The sequence below is a fragment of the Urocitellus parryii genome, chromosome 7, assembly GCF_045843805.1.
Source record: "Urocitellus parryii isolate mUroPar1 chromosome 7, mUroPar1.hap1, whole genome shotgun sequence".
In the NCBI taxonomy this organism is placed as follows: Eukaryota; Metazoa; Chordata; class Mammalia; order Rodentia; family Sciuridae; genus Urocitellus; species Urocitellus parryii.
This window is the reverse complement of record NC_135537.1, coordinates 161,606,083-161,627,889: the sequence shown is the minus strand read 5'-3', so window position 1 is coordinate 161,627,889 and position 21,807 is coordinate 161,606,083. Positions and strand designations below refer to the sequence as shown.

At 36.4% G+C, this 21,807-nt stretch overlaps 1 protein-coding gene and 1 non-coding gene across 3 annotated transcripts in view; both read left to right on the top strand.

Annotated features, from left to right (window-relative positions):
- The window catches only part of Fbxl20 (F-box and leucine rich repeat protein 20), a 95,936-nt gene that overhangs the window by 6,833 nt on the left and 67,296 nt on the right, over window positions 1-21,807 (top strand). The gene's annotated exons all lie outside the window — the stretch shown is intronic.
- Window positions 2,274-2,346, top strand: Trnaa-ugc (transfer RNA alanine (anticodon UGC)). Its single transcript has one exon. It is a non-coding gene; the product is annotated as a tRNA-Ala (tRNA).

Sequence of the window (21,807 nt, the reverse complement as noted above, 5' to 3'; positions counted from 1 at the left end):
ATTTTGGTTATTTCTTTTCACTTCTCTGACTTGTTATTTCTTTTCATTTCTCTTTTGCAAAACAAGGGAATTAGAATGAATCATTCAAGTAACTTTTGTTCCAGAATCCTATAAATTGTCATTGTTTCTTTTCCTGGTACTGGGAATTGAACCCAGGAGAACTCTACCACTGAACTGCATCCCCAGTCCTTTGTTTGTTTGTTTGTTTGTTTATATTTTTGAGACAGGGTCTCACTGAGTTACTCAGGCTTACCTTAAATTTGTGATACTCCTGCTTGCTTCTAATTTAGCCTCCCTCATTGCTGGGATTATAGGAATGGTACCACTGTGCCTGGTCTTGAATTTGCAGAGGCTGGCCTCCATTTTGATCTCTAGCTTTAGACTCCCTAGTAACTTGGATTATAGGTGTGCCCCACCTCACTGTTCTGTTTTTTTTTGTTGTTGTTTTTGAGGTGGTGGTCTCCCTATGCTATCCAAGTCAGCCTCCAAGTCTTGGGCTTAAGTAATAGTCCTGCCTCAGTCTCCTGAGTAGCTGGGTTTATAGGCACCAACATAGCTTGGACTTGTTTCATTCTTTAAAAATCCTTGCAGTTGGGGCTGGGTTGTGGCTCAGCGGTAGAGTGCTTACCTAGCACGTGGGAGGCCCTGGGTTCGATCCTCAGCACCACATAAATAAAATAAAGATATTGTGTCCAACTACAACTAAAAAATAAAAAAATATTAAAAAAAATCCTTGTAGTGGGACGGGCACTAGTAGATCCAACAAATTTTGTTAACAAATTGAAAACCATTGTCTAGTAGTCTTCACTGTGCAAAAACTGGAAAATTATTCTTGATGTTTAAATTCTATATTCTTTGATATAATCTTTTTATGATGATTTTCATTCATTGATTCAGTATTTCTGTTAGAGAATGAACACTTTTAAAGTTTTGTACTTTTATGTTTTAATCTTCATTTTATTTTATTTTTTGCATTATTATTATCATTATCATCATCAGCAGCAGCAGCATCTGGTACTGGGGATTGAACCCAGGGCCACATAACCATTGAGCCACATCCTTTTAATTTTTTATTTTGGGACAGGGTCTTGCTAGGTTGCTCAGGGCCTAAGTTGGTGAGGCTGGCTTTGAACTTGTGATCCTCCTGCTTCAGACTCCTCAGTTGCTGGGGAAAATCTTTCTATTTTAATCTCCACAGTTGTCTTGTTTCAAATTTTGGTCTCATTTTTCCTTACAAATTAATAAGTACCTTTGTTATAGGCTGAGGATTTCATTGCTGTTCCTTAGATTACTGTTTCCCAACTGGTGACAGATTGGAAACTGAGTTGAAAATTTTAGTAATCTAACTAGTATACTATTGTGGTTTTAGAAGGGTATTTTTAGATGTTCAAAGTAAAAAATTCCATGACACCAGGAAAATCTAAGGGAGGGAAGGAGAAGAAAAAATGCCCCTATGCTACCAAATTTAGCTGCTTCTGCATCTTTACACTGTTTTGGTATGTGATCTTTCAGACTTAGTGAATTTTTAGATTAGACCCTCACCCAAATGCATCCAACGGTGATTATATAGTTTTATGTCTCAATGCATTTGAATTCATTTAATAAAATGGTTTTATTTTACTCACAACTAACAATAGATGGTGATACTGTACCATGCCATAGGATTTTTACTTGGTTTCAGCTTCAAAAACAAAGCACTTTTGGAGTCTTATATTTTTATGTTTTAGGTCACTTGTCAGTGAAAATTATTATTCAAATATATTAAAATGTAATATATACCAAACAAGTTTCCATTAGCTTTTGAAGACTTTCTGTTAAGAGAATGACTTTACTGGATAGTTATTTTTGGAAAATATCAAATAACTATTACAGTAGGCATGTGAGTTACAAATGTTTTTTTAAAATTTTTTTTAGTTGTAGATGGATACAATACCTTTATTTTATTTATTTATGTTTATGTGGTGTTGAGGATTGAACCCAATGCCTCACACATGCCAGACGAGCTCTCTACCACTGAGCCACAACCCCAGCCCTTGTCTAATGTTTTTTCAAATTGATTTTATGATTATCTGTTGACCTTACTAAGCTTTATATCTGACAGTTGTAAATTTTGACTAAAAATTCCTGACATTAAGGACAAAACAAGAAGAAATAAATAAAATGTACTTAATTCAGTTTATTTTTGCTCAGTTTCTTAAATTGCTATAATGTTAAAATCACCTATTAGATCAGGTAGGCAAGGACTTGGTAGATATAAAACCAGTACTGGGGCTGGGGATATAGCTCAGTTGGTAGAGTGCTTGCCTTGCATGCACAAGGCCCTGGGTTCAATCCCCAGCACTACCAAAAAAATAAAAAAAATTAGTTTTGGGCTGGGATGTAGCTCAGTGGCAAAGCATCTGCCTTGCATTCGCAAAGCCCTGGGTTCGACCCCCAGTTCCAAAAAAAAAAAAAAAAAAAAGACAAAAAAAAAAAACCAGTACTGGCGATTTCTTCTTGTTTGTCCTTAATGTCAGGAATTTTTAGTCAAAACTAAAGAAGGGAAATAGAATTCCATGAAAGGAAGTAGTAAATCAGTTTTAGATATTACTTTGGTGCTAAGTCAAAAATTATATCTAATAATATGGAGGAGGAGCCTGGTAGTATATCAAGTGCTTGCCCAAACTTAATACAACTAAATGAACCAGATAAAGTACTGCAGTGTTTATTGCTGTGAATTTCTGATCTACTGGAGAATGCCAGCTGATATAATTAAGTAGTCATTTCAAAGAGTAAACTGGAAAAGCATTCTCAGTTTTTCTTAAAACTTACATTAATAAGATGCCATAGGTCTAGCTAATCTGGGTATTCTATGTTTGCAGAGTAAGGAATTTTATGTGGAAGGAGAAGTAGGCAAAAAGAAAAGAGAGATATTTTTAGAAGACACGTTAAATGTAGAGTACCTATTCTTATGAATATACGAACCTTTGTTTGATAGGCCCAAGGAAAGTAATCAACTCACTGTATCCTGAATTGCTTTTATCAAGAAAAAACTTGTTTTGTTTTTCCCTCTTTTTCTTTAGTAGTGGGTGAAGAAAAGGAAAAGGGTGAAGGGTGATTTGCATTTCCCACCAGGTGAACAATTTAAGTGTTAGCAAGGATTTCCAGAGATCTGTGTTAGAATATATCCTTTTTGTTTGGTGTGGTGCCTGACATGGACCTTTAGTTTCAGCTACTCAGGAGGCTTAAGCAAGAGGATCATTTGAAGCCCAGGAGTTCAAGGCCAGCTGGGGCAACATAATCAGACCCCCATCTTTAAATAAATAAATAAATAAATAAATAGAGTTGGGAGTATAGCTCAATGGTAGAACCCATTCTAGGTACAGTTCTCAGTATCAACAAAAAGTATTCTGCACAGGATCTTGTTGTGTCGCCCATACTGGCCTTGAATTTCTAGGCTTAAGCAATCTTACTGCATCCCAAATAGTAAGAATTTCAGGTGTGGTCATCATGCCTGGCTTAAAAAGTACTCATATTCATTTGTATATGTCTGTACATGTATACGTTCTAGTGAAATTCTAGTGTTACTGGTACCTAGGTGACCTTGGGTAAGTTACCTCTGTGGACATCCATTGTCTCAATTCTCAGGTTCCTTCTGTGAAAATTCTGTGATCCTCTAAACATATTAGATGGTCAATTATTGCTATTGTTCTTAAATTACTTTATTTCTAACTGCTAGTAAAAAAAAAAAAGCCCATTAGCTTTGTAATTTTATCTTAACACTGCTTTGGATTTCTGCTTGTTTGTTTGTTTTAGTTGTAGGTGGACACAGTGCCTTCATTTTTATTTATTTATTTATTTTAAGGATCAAACCCCATGCCTCACCCGCACTAGGCGAGCGCTCTACCACTGAGCCATAACCCCAGCCCCTGAATTTCTGCTTGTTTCTACCCTGAATTCTAATAAATAAACAAAAAAACTAAGGCTGACAGTGGGGGAAAATATCTGCAGTATAAGCTGACTGAATAACATCTTTGCCATGGGAGTGAGACGTGGATATAATGATTGTGTGATATAATGGAGTTTGGTGTACTATGATTCAATTTCATAGGATTTATGCAATTTATATTTACATACAGAACCTATTTAAGAGCATTAGCTTTGAAGTCTGAGGCTGAACTCTACTTTGCTAATCACTGTCTTTTATGACCTTGGACAAGTTATTTAATCTGTTTCAAATTTTCAGTTTCTAAAAAAGGTATAAAATACTTTACTGGATTATATTAAATTATATATGATGATTATATAGCATTTAGCAAGTTGTTTACTGTACAATAAGAGCTCAACAAATGATGCCTATTATTATGTTGTGTAGAAATGTTTGTAAATAGACTTTTTCAATATTTTCAATTTTTAAAAGAACATGCAATTTAAATACAGAATCCTTTTACAAAGGAGGGAGTACAACATCATTTCTTTATTCATCTGATTCAGTTTTATATACTAGGTTTATAAAATAAGAGTATGTGATTTAATCAGTATAGTTGTGCAATAATAATTTAGCAGTGTTTTAATGTGAAGTTTACTCCAGCTGTTATTGTACTCATTGTTAGGCAAATATGGGTAAATGTCTCTTAAGTGGAAAATCTGGCACCAAATTGTAAATTGACATTTACATAGAAACTGATTGTTCTTTCTTTTCTGATTTGTAGAAAATAGTTACAACTTTTTTTTGTGACTGAACACAGATAAGAAGATATATATATATATATATATATATATATAAGAAGATATATGTATATATATATAAGATAAGAAGATATATATATATATATTTTTTTTTTAAAGCGTAGTGTTACTAGTACCCTTGTAGGTTTTTGAAAATTGCATATTCTTCAGGTAAGGAAGGCACATGTTGAAAAATATTCATCACAACTTACTTCTGCAACCCACATATAGAAAAGAAAACTGGTATATTTGGAATTCTCCTTGGTTAATTAGAACATTTATTTAATGCTATAACTTTCCTAGCATATTAACATTAATTATAACTGCAGGGTGTTGGGGATATGGCTCAAGCGGTAGCTGGCTCATCTGGCATGCATTTGGCCCGGTTTCGATCCTCGGCACCACATACCAAGATGTTGTGTACGCCGAAAACTAAAAAATAAGTATTAAAAAATTCTCTCTCTCTCTCTCTCTCTCTCTCTCTCAAAAAAAAAAAATATAACTGCAGGATAAGAGGCTTCATTAATATTCAGTATTCTTAGTCACAGCTGACTCATGTTATACAAAGAAGCTTTCCAAATCTAGATATAATTTTTTAAAGCCCAACAACAGCAACAAAAAATTGCAACTTTACCGAGGCCAGCATATTCCTTAAGAAAGATTAATTGTATTTTATTTATTTATTTGTCTATTTATTTATTTAATATTTATTTTTTAGAGGTAGTTGGACACAATACCTTTACTTATTTATATTTATGTGGTACTGAGGGATCGAATGCAGGGCCTCACATGTCCTAGGCAAGCACTCTACTGCTGAGCCACAAACCCAGCCCTATTTTATTTTATTTTTATTATTTTGGGGAGGATAGTATAGGGCTTCTAACCCAAGGTCTCACACATGCTAGGCAAGGACCCTAGAATAATTATATTTAGATTATGTCTCAAAAGGTAGATTATAGGCTCTAAGGGCCATAAATTTCATCTGGTTTCTCTTCTCCCAAGTTTGGCCTATATATAGGAACCAAGATTTCAGAGCCAGGCTTCGTGGTGCACACTTGTAATCCCAGTGACCTGGTAGGCTGAGGTGGAAGGGCAATTTAACAAGACTGAATCTCAAAAGAACAGAAAGGGCTGAGAATGTCACTCAGTGGTGAGTATCTCTAGGTCAATTCCCAATATAGAATAAAAAAAATTTTCTTTCTCAAGGGATCTAATCTTCGTTCTACTACAAACACACATTGAGCCTTGGGGAAAACCACTCTTTTTACAGCTTTGAAAGAAGATTTTCATAATCTATTTTCCTATCATAATAGGAATTGGATTAATGTTAGTTAAAAATCAGATATCGGGGGGCTGGGGATGTGGCTCAAGCGGTAGCGTGCTTGCCTGGCATGCGTGCAGCGGGTTCGATCCTCAGCACCACATACCGACAAAGATGTTGTGTCTGCCAACTAAAAAATAAATATTAAACAAAATTCTCTCTTTCTCTCTCTCTCTTCTCTCACTCTCTAAAAAAAAAAAAAAGAAAAAAAATCAGATATCAAACTCTTGCTTGTTACTAGTGCCCCCTAAGTTAAGGGAACATTATTAAGGAGAGATAATTAAAACCAAATTTCATTCATTATTTATTGTGACTGCTGCTCCTTCTAGAGATAAACAGGTAACATGGGTGATCTTCAAAATTGCCAGTGACACAATTCTCATCTCTTAAACTACCTCATCCTTGGATTAGGAGTAAATCTGGAATTGAGTGTTTCATATAAGATTCCTAAGACATAGTAATATAAATTTCTGGGATAGGAAAGACAAAGTGTCTTATATTTGCATCCTGATCTCCAAGGGGAAATGCATTTACATACCATGCATTTAACATATTATAAAATCAATACCAATCTTCTCAAGTTCTTATCTTGGATATTTTATTCTAGAAACAAAGCACAGTATCTGATGTACAGCACCTAATGTATAGGTATTTTATTTACCTGATGAAATACATTGTGTTTCACTAATAAAGCTACCATAACACACTAAGCTACCATTAAGCTATCAAGAGCAAATATATTTGGATTTCATAGTTTATCTGACTTTGTCTAGAGATCAGAAAATCAAAGTACAGAAAACCAGGTTATGCTCTTAGAAGGAGTTTACTTCTGTTTACTTAGCATATACTGTGTGTCAGATTGATAGGTGTTGGGTGTACAAAGGTGCTCCAAGATACTGTCTCTGCCTTGAGGAGTTAGTTAGGAAGAATTATAAGAAATATGTAAGAAAAATAATCTAGCATTCTGGTAAATGCTGTGATATATGTATAGGAAAATGATAAGAACCATTTTTCATGAGAAGTTTTATACTTTTTTTAATCCTCACACGGCTTATATGAAATACATTACACTTTAGTGCTTTTAAAAGAAAATGGGGGGGGGCTGGGGTTGTAGCTCAGCAGTAGAGCACTCGCCTAGCACGTGCGAGGCCCTGGGTTCGATCCTCAGCACCACATAAAAATAAGTAAATAAAAATAAAGGCATTGTGTCCCACTACACCTAAAAAGTTAATATTAAAAAAAAGAAAGAAAGAAAGAAAGAAAATGAGGGGCTGGAGTTGTAGCTCAGTGTTAGAGCGCTTGCCTAGCATGTATGAGGCCCTGGGTTCAATTCTCAGCACCACATATAAATAAAGTAAAATAAAGGTCTATTGACAATTAAAAAAAGAAATAAAATGGGGGATTGGGTCTGTAACTCAGTGGCAGAGTCTTGCCTAGCATGTGTGAGGACTGGGTTTGATCCTTAGCACCACATAAAAATAAACAAATAAAATAAAGGCATTTTGTCCATCTACAACTCAAAAAAAAAAAAAAAGAAAAAGAAAAAGAAAAGAAATTGAAATCCTCCTCTTAAAGAATACTGGCATTTAGTTGGGTGTCAGGGTGCATGCCTCTAATCTGAGTGCCTAGGGAAGCTGACAGAGGAGGATTACAAATTTGAGACAGCCTCAGCAACTTTGTAAGATCCTGTCTCAAAATAAAATAAAAGGGATAGAGGTCGCTCAGTGGAAAATGCTCCTGGGTTCATGCTCTGTGCAACAACAACAACAAAAAAAAATAGTTTAAGTGATGTGACTGCAAGCTACAGAACTGGAGGAGGCAAAGAATGGAGTCTCTCCTAGAACCTCCAGAGAGTTTGTGGCCTGGCTTATACCTTGATTTTGGCCCAGTGATACTAATTTTGGACTGTGGCATCCAGAACAGTGAGAGAATACAGTTGTGAAGCCAAGAAAAAAAAAAAAGAAAAAAAATTATAGGTAACTTTTTTACTAGTAAATTCTTTAGTTTTAGTGATACTGTGAGTCCTTGCTTCCCCAATGCTAAAGTATAACACCAGAGAAGCATGCCAAGGCAAGTTTAGAAGCTTTATTAAAGGATAGCAGAAAAGATTTCTCCAGAGGAAGAAGGTGGGACCCAAGAGGTGGAATAGGTCGAAGGGTGGATGTGTTCCCCTTTTTATAGCTAAGGTCTTCTTTCAGCTTTCCTACATTCCTGAACTTTGTTCTGTTATCTTTCAGTGATGGAATGAGCCAATCATGGAAGTGCATGCCTGAAATCCCAGCAAATTTGGGAGGCTGAGGCAGGAGGATTAAACATTCAAGACCAGCCTCAGCAATTTAGCAAGGCCCTAAGCAACTTAGGGAGATCCTGCCTCAAAATAAAAAACAAAAAGTGCTGAGGCTGAGATGGGAGCTCAGCGGTTAAAGCGCTTGCCTAGCATGTGTGAGGCACTGGGTTTGATTCTCAGCACTGCATATAAATAAAGGTCCACTGACAACTAAAAAATATTTTTAAAAAGTGCTGGGGAAGTAGTACCTCAGCTCAGTTGCAAAGCCCCCCTGAATTCAATCCCCAGTGCCAAAAAAAGAAAACAGTATTGAAGCCAGATTTAAAGATAGGTAGTTAGTATAGTATAGAGTAAAATAGAAAATGAAGGCCACGTTGAGAATGGAGCCTGGAAAAGCAGAGCAGCACTTGGGAAATTGAAATGTTAATGTTTGCAAGGCCCAGAGCCCATCCAGAGAAAATGTTAATGAAGCAGCTTCCAGCAAAACAGATACTTTATTTATCTAAAATTCTTCTTTATTTAAAACAGTAGTAGGAAAGAGATGCCCTCTAAAAGAAAGGATCAGAGAATGTTTCATTGAAGATAAGACATTGGAGCTAAATATTTTAAAAATGTGTAGGTCTCTAGATAGAAGGTATAAAGACACAGATTAGAAAGTTCAGATGGGCTGGGGATGTGGCTCAAGTGGTAGCGCGCTCGCCTGGCATGCGTGCGACCCGGGTTCGATCCTCAGCACCACATACCAACAAAGATGTTGTGTCTGCCGAGAACTAAAAAATAAATAAATATTAAAAATTCTCTCTCCTCTCTCACTCTCTTATAAAAAAAAAAGGTTCAGGTGTGTTTGACAAGAAGTAGTGTAACTGAACATTTGAAGTTCTCAATTGTAGTTTTATTAACATTTGGGATTTAATTATTAAACCTGAACATTTAGTTCTTAAACAGTGATTGGCTCATTTTCAAAGGTATTTCACTTAAAAGATTATCAGAGTCAGCCCTTTCTGGTTTTAAGACAGAAAAGTAAAATTGTTTCCAGGCTCTTTATGAAAATTACCTAAGAGCAGGGTACATAATGAGATCCATCTTTTAAATTTCTAGCCAAACATATTCCTTCTTGTGTGAGAAGAGAGAAAATAGAGGAATAATAAGTGACATAGCAGAGGAAAGGAAGGTCAAACCCAAGTGCCTATGGAAGAGATTACTGGCAAGATACATATCATGATTTGAGTACCACAGAAGGCTGGGATAAGATGAAGATCTAAGAACAACATTGTTTTCTGAAAATCTGTACTGGGAGACATCCTTCTCAGTACTCTCCCACTTTACCCATTCTGAGTGGTTGGGTAGTAACTGTCAGCTTTGTTTAGGAGATATTTTTTCCTCTGAAAGAATTGACTTTGAAGAGGTCAGAACTCAGGATTCCATGTCCAGAGGAGAATGAAACTAAGATGCCATGCTGAAAATTATTATTATTGTTGTTATTATTATTATTATTATTTGGTACTGGGGAGTGAATCCAGGGGCATTTAAGCACTCTTTTTTGTATTTTATTTAGACACTTAGGGCCTTGCTAAGTTTCTGAGGCTGGTTTTGAACTTGTGATCCTCCTGCCTCAGGGTCCCAAGCCACTGGGATTACAGAATTTTGCCACCATGCCTGGCTATTATGTTATTTTTATATAGTGCTGAGGATTGAACCTAGTGCTAGGCAAGTGCTCTACCACTGAGCTACAGGGCCAGCCTAGGATCTATTCTTTCAATGATATTTACCCTGTCATTTTTCTCTGTGATGTTACTATTGAGCATCCAAAATAGAATGGTAATTACCTACCTCTTCTTTGTTTCCCATTAGTGTAGACTGAAGTTTTAATTTTTTCTTTTAAAATTTGTTAAAAGTCACATAACAGGCTCATGAAAAACTAAAACTCAAGTTTTTTGTTGTTGAGAGCCAACATTTGTTTTTGACGCCTGGCATTTTTGCCAGAGGGAATGATTGAAAGGTGACCCTGCTCCAGGAATAGGGCAGCTCCGGGATTAGGGCGGTTCCCGGATTAGGGCGGATCCTGCTGCCTTGGGCGCCCACTACTTTGGAGTTCCTGTTGAGTTCTCCAGGGGTTCCAGGAGAATTGGCCTAGTGGAGGGAGTGTGTTCCCGCGAAGTGTTTGTAGAGTGCCGGTCAGAGTTCTGGAAAAAAGAGTTGCTGTTTGAACCTACAAAGCTTTGTGGCAGCTCGGTTTTTTTGTGCCCAGCCAGACTGTGACATTTGGTGGCCCATACCGGGAACGCCTGAAGCTTGGAGGTAAGTGAAATTGCTTGCCCCTGAAGGAGAGCGAAAGAATGGGTGACCATTTCAAAAAGCAATGTGTTTTTGTTTTGATTTATTTTGTTTTTATTTCAAGTTTCTCAGGCAAACTGGGGAAAATGGTTGGCTCAAGGTTTGAAGTTGTTCGCCCCTGATAAACAGATAGAGATAGACCACAAATGCACATGTCACGAAAATAGAAAAACTGATACAACGATTTTATGTTGCATTTTTGTTTCATTCTGTTTTGGTTTTGTTCTTTGTGTTATCTTGTTGGGTTGCATTATCTTTATAGTAGATCAGAAATTAGTGCAAAAAAAAAAAAAACCCGAAAGAATGTTAACTAAATTGTTAGAGGTTCAGACTATAGTAGATCAAGTAAAATAGAAGGGTCTCTTGAGTTAGTCAGACAGAAGAAGAAAATTTAAAGGAAAAGGGGCTATCAAAAAAGTTACAACAGGAGGCTGCTACTAACACCTTTCTATCACCAGAGGGCATAAATGTCCAACCAACAGCTCCACCTGTAGAGACAACATATACTGGGGGGCCCCCAACCCCTGTAGTTGATAGATGGGATCCTGAAACAGGATCTCAAAGGTTAGCATGCCCTGTATTTGAGCAGACAGGAAGGCAACGAATTCACCGTAGTTTAGATTTCAAAACAGTGAAGCAACTAAAAGAGGCTGTAACAACCTATGGTCCCCAAGCCCTCTTCACTGTAAGCATGGTCAAATCCTTGCCAACTTCGACATGACGCCAGCAGATTGGGCTAGCATATGTAAAGCTGTGCTAAATGGAGGGCAGTATTTGTTATGGAAGGTTGCCAGTCAGGAATTTTGCACGGAGACGGCTAGGCAAAATGCTGCAGCCAGTTATCCTCAGAGAAATCTACATAGGACAAGGACCTTATGAAGGCTAGTGGCAACAAATTGAATATGATCCTGCCATATATTCACAAATTGCTGCAAATGCGGTTAGGGCATGAAAGAATTGACTTAGGTTATACTAGGAGCTCATGAACCTTATGCTGAATTTGTAGATAGGCTTATTCAAACAGCTACCAGAGTTTTTGGGGATACAGAACAAGCAATGCCATTCATTAAACAGCTAGCCTATAAGCAAGCAAATCGTTGGTGCAAAGAAGCCATTAGACCATGGAAACACATATATTAAAGATTTAAACACATATATTAAATTATGTAGAGAGATTAATGAACAAGGGCAAATCTTGGCAGCTGCAGTACAACAAGCTTTAGATGCCAGGCCAAAAACATGCTACAATTGCGAACAAACAGGACATTTTAAAAGGAATTGCTGCATAGGAGGATGGTTTAACAAAACTAGGTATCAAAGGGGTAGAATACCGGGTATTTGCCCATGATGCCATAGAGGGAGACATTGGCCTAATGAATGCCATTCTCAAACCACCATAGAGGGTACTCCGTTATCAAAAAACTGACAAGGACAAAGTGTTTACCCATGATATCGTGGAAAAAAGCATCGGGCTCCATTGCCAAAAAACGGACAGGGGGGCCCAATGCTCCGGGGCCCACGACCACAAATATACAGAGCATTGGAGGAACCCAGCAACACCAACGACCTACGTGGTCTTTGTTTCCCATTAGTGTAGACTTAAGTTTTAATTTTTTCTTTTAAAATTTGTTAAAAGTCACATAACAAGCTCATGATAAACTAAAACCCAGGTTTTTTGTGAAACCGGGTTTCCTGTTTTATGTTTATATAACTGGTGAATTGTTTAAATTCAAGATTTTAAAACATACTTGTCTTCAGTTTCCTCTTTGGAATATTTTGAATTCCAGTCCTGTTATCATTTTGTTGGAATATTTTGAGTTCCATTCCTATTATCTGATGGATTATTTATGCTAATGAGCTTTGTGATGTGATTTGGGATTTGGTTTTTAGGGATTGGCTAGCTTCACTTAGCATAATCTGCTCTAATGCCATCCATTTCCTTGCAAATTCCATGATTTGTCATTTTTTAGTGCTTCATAGTACTCCATTGTATATAAATGCCACATTTTTTTTTTATCCATTCATCTATTGAAGGGCATCTGGGTTGGTTCCACAGTCTAGCTATTGTGAATTGTGCTGCTATGAACATCGATGTGGCAGTATCCCTGTAGTACGCCTTTTTAAGGTCTTCAGGGAATAGTCCGAGAAGGGCAATAGCTGGGTCAAATGGTGGTTCCATTCCCAGCTTTCCCAGGAATTTCCATACTGCTTTCCAGATTGGCCGTACCAATTTGCAGTCCCACCAGCAATGTACAAGAGTACCCTTTTCCCCACATCCTCGCCAGCACTTGTTGTTGTTTGACTTTATAATGGCTGCCAATCTTACTGGAGTGAGATGGTATCTTAGGATGGTTTTGATTTGCATTTCTCTGACTGCTAGAGATGGTGAGCATTTTTTCATGTATTGTTGATTGATTGTATGTCCTCCTCTGAGAAGTGTCTGTTCAGGTCTTTGGCCCATTTGTTGATTGGGTTATTTCTTATTATTTAATTTTTTGAGTTCTTTGTATACTGTGGATATTAGGGCTCTATCTGAAGTGTGAGTAGTAAAAATTTGTTCCCATGATGTAGGCTCCCTGTTTTATCTCTCTTTTTGTTCTCTTGCTGAGAAAAAACTTTTTAGTTTAAGTAAGTCCCATTTGTTGATTCTTGTTATTAACTCTTGTGCTATGGGTGTCCTATTAAGGAATTTGGAGCCCGACCCCACAATATGTAGATCAGAGCCAACCTTTTCTTCTATCAGACCCATAGTCTCTGATTTGATATCAAGGTCCTTGATCCATTTTGAGTTAACTTTTGTGCATGGCGAGAGAAGGGGATTCAGTTTCATTTTGTTGCATATGGATTTCCAGTTTTCGGTGCTGGGAATTGAACCTGCGCTTGAACATGCTAGGCAAGCAAGCACTCTACCACTGAGCCATATTCCCAGACCCTTTTTGGGAATTTTTGTTTTGTTTCTAATAGTACCACTGTCTTGTTTATATGACCCAAGAGATCTAATGTATTTACTTGGTCTATTTGATACTACTTTCTCTTTTTTCTTCAAAGTTCCGCCACCCCCCCCTTTGTGTGTGTGTGTGTGTGTGTGTGTGTGTGTGTGTGTGTGTGTGTGATACTGGGGATTGAACTCAGGGGCATTCAACTACTGAGCCACATCCCCAGCCCTATTTTGTATTTTATTTAGACACAGGGTCTGAGTTGGTTAGTGCCTTGCCTTTTTAGAGGCTGGCTTTGAACTCGAGATCTTCATGTCTCAGCCTCCCCAGCCGCTGGGATTACATGTGTGTGCCACCACACACAGCTCTTCCCTTCTTTTTTAAAGAATATTTGTTTTTATTTAACTTTCTTTCTTTTGGTTCCTTTATGAATCTAAACTGATTTCTAGCATTTAGTTAAGAAATCTAGGGTAGTATGTATTAGTTTCTTATGTTATCTAAAGCAGAGAAATACTTCTCTACAAGGAATAGCATTGATACATTAAAATATTGTTGCTTTGGAAATAGTACCATAGCACTAAGGTGACTTAGAATGAGTATTGAAATGTAAAATGATTATCTGATTATGTCTTGGAAAATTCCATGGATTCTGCTAGTTTTCAATTTCTGGCACACCTACCAGGATTTGTACATGAGGACATGAAACTGCTTTCTCTTGATTTACCAATCCTGTGGGATTTTGGAATCTGAGATTGGATTAAATGTTTGCTGATCCTGAGTCATCCCATTGTTGTCTTCCAGTATCTACTTCTTTTCTTTCATATGTATGTAGATGAGGTAGATGGGAATAGAGAAGCGGGTGGATATGAAATTATATTACCACTGTGAATTTTTAGTTTTTCCTTTTACTTCATAACATCAAAGGAAGTTTTATAGGGCATAGAACATTTTCAGAATTGAGTAGTAGTTCAACCTGAGATCCAATTATATCTAGGAGTTCATGAAAGTACATGGAGTCCAGAGAATGTTGCCGAGGATGGTTAATTCCAAATAAACAGAGGAAATGCTCAAGAGAAATCAGAATAAAAGTATATAGATACTTTATTCTGCTGAGAGAAAAGAATTAGGAATGGCCATAGTTTTTGGTTAAAATAGACAAAAACAGAAGTCAGCATGAAAGAAAACTTGGGATGTTGAGTCAGATGTTAGAAGGTGCCAAAGAAGAAAGTTTGACCTATTAAGTAATATGTCTGTTTTCTAAATGTATTTTTCCCTTGGTGATTTTATCTAGAGATGTCTTTCTTAGAAGATATTTTATTTATGACATGGTAATGCAATGGTGATAGTTTACTTCTAAAAAGTAGTGCTATTTCTATTAGAGACAAGATGTTGGGTGGGGAAATTATAAACTTATTTTGTTTTAGATTTACTTAGCCATACAAAACAGTTTTCCCTTTTAGATTCTGGCAAGAAAATCAGCCAATTGGAAAAACATCTGGTGTTGGTTGAGTGAGGAAATGGCATAATCAGTAAAAATTTCTTATAAGAAAAAATATTTTTTAAAAATTTCGGCAGCTTCAACTCTGGATTTTTTTTTAATAAAAATTCTTACTTTATCCCCAGAATTTTTCTTTCACCGGTATTTGACCCATGTTAGCTACCTTTGTATATCACAGATTTTGTTCAAATCTATTAAAAGTGAGATTGTGGAGTTGGGGGTGTGGCTTGCCTCGAACATGTGAGGCATTGGGTTCGATCCTCAGCACAAGATAAAAATAAATAAACAAAATAAAGATATTCCATCCATCTATAACTAAAAATATTAAAAAGAAGAGAATTATTTTTTCCTAGCCCTTTGTATTTTTTGTATTTTGAGACCAGGTCTAATTAAGTTGCTTAGGAGCTTGAACTGGCCTTGAACTTGTGATCCCCTTACCTCAGCCTCCCAAGTTGCTGGGATTACAGGTGTGCATCACCATGCCTGGCAAAAAAAAACTGTTTTTGCAGTACTTGCTGTCCAGCAGTTCCTTAACCTTAAATCCTATAATTTAGTTGCTTAAGACAATGATTAAGCCTGGAAGTTCTGCTTATCTCTCCAAAAGGTCACTCATGAGATTGCAGTCATCTGGTGACTTGACTGGTGCTTAAATGTCTAAGAGACCTTTTATTACAGTCCAAGATCTCAGTGTTGCTGGTTTTGTTACTCCACATGGGTTCTCATCATTCATATGGTTAGTCTAGGCTTTATTAACATGACACTAGGAATGATTCAAGAGGTCAAACAAAGCCTTCGTTTTTCTTGAGGTATAACCTCAGAAATCACACAACATTACTTTTATCACATTCTCTTGTTCAGATCAATTGTCATGGTCAACCTAGATGTAAGGAGTGGGAGGAGCAGCAAAATTGTATTGCAGGAGTTGGCTCTGTGGCTCAGTGATAGAGCACTCGCCTGGTATGTGTGAAGCACTGTTTGATTCTCAGCACCAAATAAAAATCTTTTTAAAAAAGGTTAATCAGGGGGCTGAGGATGTGGCTCAAGCGGTAGCGTGCTCGCCTGGCATGCGTGTGGCCAGGGTTCGATCCTCAGCACCACATACAAAGAAGTTGTGTCTGCCAGAAACTAAAAAATAAATATTTAAAAAAAAAAGGTTAATCAACAACTAAAATAATTTTTTTAAAGAATTTCTTTAAATTAAAAAAAAAGACCATATTGCAAAGGGGCATTCTCACATTGTTACAGAAGATATGGTTTTTTGCAGGCCATTATTTATTATTTTTATTAGTATGTATGTAGTTTAATTTATAAATACATTTATAAAAAATGCAAAAAGACAGTAAGTAATGTTCTGTATTATCTGTAAGTAGAATGAAATTTTCTTTTTTTTAATATTTTGTTTTAGTGGGGCTGGGTCTCAGTGGTAGAGCACCTACCTAGCATGTGAGAGGCACTAGGTTCAATTCTCAGCACCACGTATAAATAAATGAGTAAAATAAGGGTCCATCAACATCTAAAAAAATAAAAATAAGTAAATAAATATTTTGTTTTAATTGTAGTTGGACACAATACTTTTATTTTTATGTGGTGCTAAGGATCGAACCCAGAGCCCTGCATGTGCTAATTGAGCCATCTACTGCTGAGCCACAACTCCAGCCCCATAAAATGAAATTTTCATTAAGAAAAGTTTGCTAGAGCAATTTTTAGAACAATCGAACTAGATTTTTTTTAATTCTTCCTTTTTTATTGGAATTAATAATTTGATTTGTTGAAGTAGAGTTTCCAAGCTGTGATATGATAGATGGGGTTGTGTAGAAAAATAAACCTCATACAACAGCCAACACAGAAGACTTCTGTGATCTCAAAAGGGGGGGATTTCTCCACCCTAGCAAGTGGTTAATGAGTTCTGTAGTGTGTGCATAGGATGTCCTCTGATTGAATTCATTTTTTTTAATGTCATAAATTAACTTTTTTTTAACATAATTTAACCTTTATTTATTTGTTTTTAATGTGGTGCTGAGGATCGAACCCAGGGCCTCACCCATTCTAGCAAGTGCTCTGTCTCTGAGCCATAACCGCACTCCTGAATTCAGTTTCGATACTATCTGGAGATAGCATCAGATGAGGAAGACTGGATCCCAAAACTGTTTCTGTCTCACCCACTCTTCAAATGCTGATTGCAAGCCACAGGTTGTTTCACCTAATGCTTATGACCAACTGACTATAAACTAGAGTTCCCAGTACCCCGTCATCGGGTTCAAAAACTTATTTGAACAGCTTACAGAATTTAAGGAAATACTATTTACATTTACTAGTTTATTATAAAGGTTATTACAAAGGATACAGATGAGAGAAAAGTGAGGTATGAGAGAAGGGAGGTAGAATTTCCATGCTCCTTCTGGTTTTGCCACCCTCCAGGAACCTGTATATTTGGCTATTTAGTTGTCCAAACCCTGTCCTAAGGCTTATGAAGACTGCATTACAAATGCATGGTTGGTGAATTTTTGGCCATTGGTGATCATTTTAGCCTCCTCCTTCCTTCTTTTCTTTCCTTTTTTAAAAAACTATATTGTTAATGCTGGCCTTGAGATTCTTCTGCCTCTGCTGAGTTACAGGCTCCACTGTGCATGGCTCCATTTAACCTTTGTATCCTCTCTCCTTCTCAGCTGGGGTGTGGGTTTGAAAGTCCCAATCTTTAATCCATCCTTATTTTTTTTTAAATTTTTTTTTTGTTGTTGTAGATGGACATAGTACCTTTGTTTTGTTTATTTATTTTTATGTGGTGCTGAGGATCGAACCAGTGCCTCACACATGCAAGGCAAGTGCTCTACTGCTGAGCCACAACCCCAAACCCCAAACCTTATTTTTTCCAGTAACCACTTCATATTCTGAAGTTACCTGAGGTCTGCCAGCCATGAAATTCACCCGTTAGCATTGGAAAAGAAACTGTTATATAGATGAGATTAAAAGAATTTTAGGAGTTATATACGAAGAAATGGGGAGAAAGACCAAATGTTTATTTCACAATATAACATGGGTTTATTTTAGTTCCAGACGACTGGAAGCACAATGTGACTTCTCTTTTGTTTTTTCCACATTACCAGTTTCCTCTTAACCATGGATATTCGAGTTACAGTACCAAGCTCATAAACTAGAAATACAGGATGCCTGGTGAGGCATTACTTAATTTTCTCCAGCTGTATTGGGATATAATTGCCTAGTAGGGGTCATTATTATAAGATTCTATCACATTTGACTTCTGGCTCCAAAGATTCAGATTCTAACCACATGTAAAAATTATCTCCTCCCAATGTCTTATCCCCAAACAAATTAGTTTGAAGACCTTTTACTTTGTTATCTTAATCAAATTTAGAGGCAGAGAAGGCTCCTGAGATATAATTTTTCTATCCAGAGATTTAGAAATTAAAAAGTTATCTACCTTACATACCCAACATACAATGGTGGTGTCACCATAAGGTGGTTCAAGGTAGTTTCTCCAGAGACAGAGGAGACCTCTACTCAGACCTTCCAAGCTTTTGACACATTAAAGAAAAGAATTTAAGGACTCGTCAGGTTTTAACAAGGCAAAATAGCTTTATTAGAAGAATGTGAGCTATCTAGAATCTGAAGCCTTTTTTTTTTTTTTTTTTTTTTTTTTTTTTTTGCTACTGGGGATTGAACCCAGAGGTGTTTTACCACTGAGCTACATCCCCAGTCCTTTCTTATTTATTTTAGAGTCTCTCTTAAGTTGTCTAGGGCCTCACTACTGAGGCTGACTTCCAACTTGCAGTCCCCCTGTCTTAGCTGGAATTACAGGTATGCACCACAGTCCCAGGCTTGAAGCATATCTCTAGTGGACCTTCAAGAGTTTTTATTACAGTGGGTTAGAAAAAAATGAACAGAGTGTGCCTTATACATGAAGGATGTTCATTTGGGTGTAAGGGTTTTATACAAACTATAACATGCAGTAGTAAAGATAAAAAGCACTCAGTCTTTGGGCTTTCAGTTACCAGAGGTCAAAGAAAACATACACAAGAGATTATCCGGATAAAATACAGTCTTTGTTAAGTCAGTTTTTTGGTAAATGTTATTAAGAGCTGAAAACCTTGTTGTTTTAAGCATAATTAGAATCTGTGCATTTTACATCAGTATATTTTGACCTTAGAAAAAGCCTTTTAAATAGTTTTTTAAAGGATTTTTAGTTGTAGATTTTATTTTATTTTATTTTATTTTATTTATTTTTATGTGGTGCTGAGAATCGAACCCAGTGCCTCACACATGCTAGGCAAGCACTCCACCACTGAGCCACAACCCCAGCCCCAATAATTTTTTGAATTATACTTAATTACATAAATTTTCCAGTATTTGTCCTTTATAAATCTTCTATATCCAATTGTTTATATCCTCCCCCCCCCCTTTTCCCATCTTGGAACAATCTAGTTATTTTATAACAATAATTTCACTTTATATGTAAAATCTTTTCTAATCCAAAAATATTCTCTTCTTCTTTTAACTCTCCTTTCTAGAATACATCCCCGAACCTATAACTCTTCATTGGTTTTATTTTGCCTTGAAATTATTTAAATTTATTTTTTAATTTTTTGGTACCAGGGATTGAATCCAGGGTCACTTAACCATTGAGCCACATTCTCAGCCCTTTTTTTAATGTTTTATTTTGAGACAGGGTCTTGAGAAATTCTTAGGGCCTCACCAAGTTGCTGAGGTTGGTCTCAAATTGGAATCCTCCTGCCTCAACCTTCTGAGTCTTGGGATTACAGGCATGTGCCACTGTGCTGATCTAAATTTATATCTTGAAACAGTCCTTACACAGATATTAAATTTAGGGGAAAAAATTATTTCTTTCTTAATAAAATAACGTATGCTTTTTATAGTTTTCTTTTTAAAAAATATTTATTTTTTAGCCGTAGTTGGACACAATACCTTTATTTATTTATTTATTTATTTTTATATGTGGTGCTGAGGATCTAACCCAGGGCCTTGCATGTGCTAGTCGAGTGCTCTACCACTGAGCCACAACCCCAGCCCTTAGTTTTCTTATAGCTTATTGTTTTTGTATTCTTTGCATGTGTTATTAGAATTTAGATGAATTCTAATTATATTGTAATGAAGATTCAGGAAGAAAGCAATCTTAAAATAGTTATTTTTTTTTTTTTTGTACCAGGGATTTAACTCAGGGGCACACAACCACTGAGCCATATCCTCAGCCCTATTTTGTATTTTATTCAGAGACAGGGTCTTACTGAGTTGCTTTGCACCTCACTTTTGCTGAGGCTGGCTTTGAACTCAAAATCCTCCTGCTTCAGCCTCCCAAGCTGCTGGGATTACAGATGTGCGATACTGCACCCAACTTTTTTTTTTTTTTTTAGTTGTAGTTGGACACAATACCTTTAATTAATTAATTAATTAATTAATTAATTAATTAATTTTTTTATGTCGTGCTTAGGATGGATGGAACCCAGGGCCTCACCTGTGCTAGTTGAGCACTTTACCACTGAGCCACAACACCAGCCCCTGCACCCAACTTTAAACTGTTTTTCATATGTATGAAAACATACTTGATAGACCCAAATATATTGTTTTCTTATAGACTTAAAGAAGCTGAATTTGTATCTAGTAATTAATGCTTTACTATTTTAACTTACTTATAAATAACTTTGTTTTCTCTAATATATACATTTATAAAAACTTCTTCCACTTATACCTTAATTTACCTATTTTAACAGCTATTTTTATTTTATTATTTTTTTTTTTAAAGAGAGAGTGAGAGGAGGGAGGGAGAGAGAGAGAGAGAGGGGGAGAGAATTTTTAATATTTATTTTTTAGTTCTCGGCAGACACAACATCTTTGTTGGTATGTGGTGCTGAGGATCGAACCCGGGCCACACGCATGCCAGGCTATCGTGCTACTGCTTGAGCCACATCCCCAGCCCCAGCTATTTTTATTTTTAAAACTTTTTTTAGTCATTGATAGATCTTTATTTAATTAATTTATTTTTATGTGGTGCTGAGAATTGAACCCAGGGCCTCACATGTGCCAGGCCTCACTCTACCACTGAACTACAACCCCAGCCCCTTAAAAATATTATTATTTTTTATAGCTTTAATTAATTAATTAATTTTTATGTGGTGCTGAAGATCGAATCCAGACCTCCCACTTGCTATGCAAGCAGTGTACTGCTGAGCCACAACCCCAGCTCTTAAAAAGAATTATTATTTTTGGTTGTTGTTGACACTTTTATTTTTTTTATTTATTTTTATGTGGTGCTGAGGATCGAACCCAGGGCCCTGCACGTGCTAGGTGAGCGCTCTACCACTGAGCCACAACTCTAGCCCCCTAAAAATTATTTTTCGTAGCTATTTTTAGGTAACATAAATTGAACATGTATTTTGTAAGATTTACCTAGGTCGTGTTAACTAAAAGCATTTGGGTATATGTTTTCTTAATTTATGAGGACTTATGTGTTCATAAGGCAGTTTGGTACCATAGAAACACAAACACACATATAGACATAATACATAATACCCACATGTACATATACTTACATAAAAAATAGAAAACAAAGATTTTATAGCTTTCATTTAGATTCATCATTTCCCAGTTTTCAAAAAGTTAAACTGTCATGATTATCACAGAAAACCAAAATGGATCCCACAGATTTTTAGAAACCAGAACAAAGACCTCTGTCGGTTTAATTAGTTTGTAG